The 3,685-nt window shown below is 45.9% G+C and overlaps 1 long non-coding RNA gene across 1 annotated transcript in view; it reads right to left on the bottom strand.

Annotated features, from left to right (window-relative positions):
* Positions 1–2,076, bottom strand: part of LOC130167298 (uncharacterized) — a 9,711-nt gene extending 7,635 nt beyond the window's left edge. Inside the window, exon 1 of the long non-coding RNA XR_008827260.1 lies at positions 2,005–2,076. This is a non-coding gene — a long non-coding RNA (uncharacterized LOC130167298). The remainder of the gene's footprint in view (positions 1–2,004) is intronic.
* Between the last annotated feature and the right edge of the window lie 1,609 nt (positions 2,077–3,685).

Here is a 3,685-nt window from a genome sequence, read left to right as displayed (position 1 = left end):
CAAGGTTGCCAGTCGTGCCTGGACTCAGTCCCAAGCCACCTGACGTCCAACGTGACGTCTCCCCTCCCCCCTCGTGCTGAGTCATTAGTAATTTCTGATAGTTGGTAGCTTTTCCCCCCTTGTTGCTGGCATCTCTTAATCAATGTTAATTGGCTTGGAATTAGCATATGTTAATTAATGATATTTACTTCAAATTAAAGGTATGAGTGGTCCCAGAGGGTTTCCTGTTCATCTAATTAGAACCAATTAGCTGCAATTAACACGTGTAAATGAGACGGTACTGAGTCCAAAACAAACAGTGTGTACATGCAGGCTGCTGCCCAGCTTCCCCTGTACTGCTGAACATGCACCAGGCCTGTGTTTTCTTTGTGCACAAACACACACACACACACACACACACACACACACACACACACGTTACATTCATGATGGCTACGTGTGTTATTACAAACCAGATGAAACAAAAAGCCATTCCAGCTCAAACAAATAACCATTCAGGACCTCTTTGCTCCCAGTTTTCCTGCTCACATCCTCGCCGCCTCTCCTATTTTTAGAGCGTGCTGCCAAACTAATTTGTTTTACAGACCTTTCTATCAAGTGAAGAAAATCCCGGAGGTGTATTAATTGAAATTCAGTCGACGGCACATCTTGTTTTGGTCTAAGAAACCACCAGCCGTGCTGAGTGTGGAGAGTAATCTCACACAGGGAAAATTGCCAGGAAATGAGAAGATGTAAACAAGGGAGAAGGTAGAAAATAAACAGAAGTCATTCAAGCATCTATGGCATCTCACCATACTCTATTAAAAGTATACTGCCTGTTTAAGTTTTAAGTTGCTCAATACGCTGACTAGCTAACTAGCTAACGAGCTGCTGGTTCTCTCTCTCCCCGGGGTTTGTTTGGTCACTCAGCAAGACAAGGTGGGACAAAAGGACGTGTCCCTGTTTGTGGGGATCAAGGAGACGTGAGCTTCACAGTCTGTGGCTCCTTTTGTGCTGCAGCTACTTGTTGTTGCTCAGTGTCGCCATCAGCCAATGAAAGAGTGAATTAAAATTCATTTTAAAAATCAAATGATTTGTCTTTATGCAGCCGTGGAAACTCAAAGCTGCAGCAGAGGTGCATCTCTCCTGGTGGATGGAAGATATAAATTATTTGCTCCACACTCCACACTACATACTATATTATATATTTATATATACTATTAGTATATATGAAATAAACAGACTTAACTGCACAATACTGACAGGAAATGATACAACAACTAAATTTATAATGACATATCAATTTAATCATTAAAGAGACAGAAATTACTCCAAAATACTGAAGTTTTTTTTTCCACTTTGTGTTTTTTGAGCATCATTCAAAATCAGTTTTCATTTTTTGGTCCAGTTGTGAGTAGAACCACACGTTCACTTTTACTTTTACTCATCAACTTCATTGGTGAGACACAGCAATACAACCCTCAGTTAGGTTTGTTGCTAGGCGACCTCTGACAGGACGACAGGAGCCAACGAGGAAGTCACGTGACGTATTGTAAAGAGCGGTAAAGTCCGTGTCAGGGGGAGTTTGTGGTGGATGGGTGAACATGGACACGTGTGAAAGCAGCAGTTTATGTTGTTTCTATTATCCATGACCGTTTGTTGTTATTATTGTAACCATGACGACAAAGATCGTCTAATGTTGAGGAAGCACTTATTTTAACCCAAATCAACATCTTTTCCTAACCCTAACCAGGCCATGACCGTTATCATGGTAACCACGGCGACTCTTGGTACAGTCCACTCCGGTCGTATCGTTGTTACCGTGACAGTGAAAGTCTGGTACGCTCCTATTGGTCGTATCTGACCAGTACGGTGGTTGAGGATGGAGGTTGTTGCTGCCTGACCCTAACCACCATTGACACTGAACTCCTCGCTGCTGTTCTCCAGTGGGGAACACATCCTGCACCTTCTCTGATTTCTTGTTTTCTCCTTGTAAAATCTTCATTAAGAAAATAAATGTCCTACCTTCTGGAGAGTTTGTGTTTTCAGCAGCGTGCTACGTGGTAGTAGTGACCAGAAACGCTCAGCTCCCGGGAGGTGATGCAAAACCTGGATCTGGATCAGGAGTCCAGTGTGCACAGACAGAGAGCAGAGACAGTACAGTGCATTTAGTTACAGAAAGAACTGGTGTGCTGCAGACAGAACAACGAACCAGCAGGATATTTTCAGTCTTAAAAGTCACAATTAGAAGCATGTAGTTGAGCTCACGGGCCAGGTGAGCGACGTGCACACGTGCTGCTCTGCGGGGCCCGAGTTTACACGCTTTCTTTCCTCCTTTCTCTCCGCTCTTGTATCCGGATCGCTGGTCTGTCTGAGAGAGTGAAATTCACAAAGAAATGCAAAACAGCATTCTGTTGCTCTGCGTGATCGGCTCCTAAAGAGACCTAAAGCACTGGCTAGAGTGTTTTGGCAGACATAACACACATCCTTTCATTCCACCTGGGTATTAGAAGTTCTTCCTGTGCGCGTCCCCTTTTGAAAAACCCCAGACTTCAATTATCCATACGGCATTGGAAAGGTATCAATGAAGAACCCGGCGGTGACATCCGCAACTTTCCACACTGTTCTTTAATGATGAATAGATGCAGATTATATTTCTTTTTGTGTCGTCTCTTCTCCGCCATCGCCCTCACCTAAACCCCCGCCACCACCCATCGAGGTAAAAGAAGGTGTCTTGTTGAAATCCCTCCCAGCTCAGAGCGGTGCCTAATCTTGAGTTAGTGGTTGTGTGGATGCAGCATTGACAGGTCTCTCTCTCTCTCTCTCTCTCTCTGTCTGTCTGTCTGTCTGTATGTGGCATTTGGCAGACTCCCCTATTAGTCTCCAGGTTTAGCGGCAGGAAGCGGCGAGATGCTTCAGCGTACTTACCACTCTAACAATCGGGGATGGAGGCTGTGGGGGTAACACTGCAGCTGAAAATACAGCATCCGCCTCCTTTGTTGGGCGATAAGGGAAAGGTGGAGGGTGGGGGGTGGTGGAGGGATACATGCACACAAGGAGCGATCTTGGGAGCTGAACAAATCTGAGAGCGGCATTATGGGTTGGTAAACATGAATGCCATAAGAGGCTGCAGGATTTGCCGTTTTCCTATTTTCTTTTCTTTCTTTTTTTTTCTTTTGGAGGGCTGGAGCGCCAGGCACAATGATGAGATGGAGGTGGTGCGAGTGGAGAGATGGAATGAGACAGACAAAATGAAAGGCAGGAAAAGAAAGAAAGGGATAAAGCAGACAAGAAAGTGAGAGGGGGGTTGGGGGGGGGGTAGGACAGTGACTGAGGAAAGGAAAAGGCCTGACGGAGGAGGAGATGAGGAGAGGGCAGAGGTAACCGAGCACAGAGGAAAAGTTGAATGTAGTAGCTCTTTCATGCACTTTCACCCCCCTCCAGACGTGGCGTCGCTCCACGGGTTCGGTCTGTGGCTGCAGCTCGCCACCACGAAACTGTTTTAAAACGCTGAGTCCACATCATCAGGAACAGAGGCTGATGAAACCCCCTCAGAAAACCACAGATCCACGCAGCGATCAAGATCACGGACGACCCTCTCCACCCAACGCAACATCTTCTCCAGTTTCCCAGCAACACCAGCGCCAAGCCCAGTAACAACAATGGTGGACTACATCTTCTCTTTACACGTGTGGCTCTTGGGTTT

The sequence above is a fragment of the Seriola aureovittata genome, chromosome 4 (assembly GCF_021018895.1).
Source record: "Seriola aureovittata isolate HTS-2021-v1 ecotype China chromosome 4, ASM2101889v1, whole genome shotgun sequence".
Taxonomy (NCBI): Eukaryota; Metazoa; Chordata; class Actinopteri; order Carangiformes; family Carangidae; genus Seriola; species Seriola aureovittata.
The sequence above is the reverse complement of the archived record's forward strand: the minus strand, read 5'-3'. Positions and strand labels throughout refer to the sequence as shown.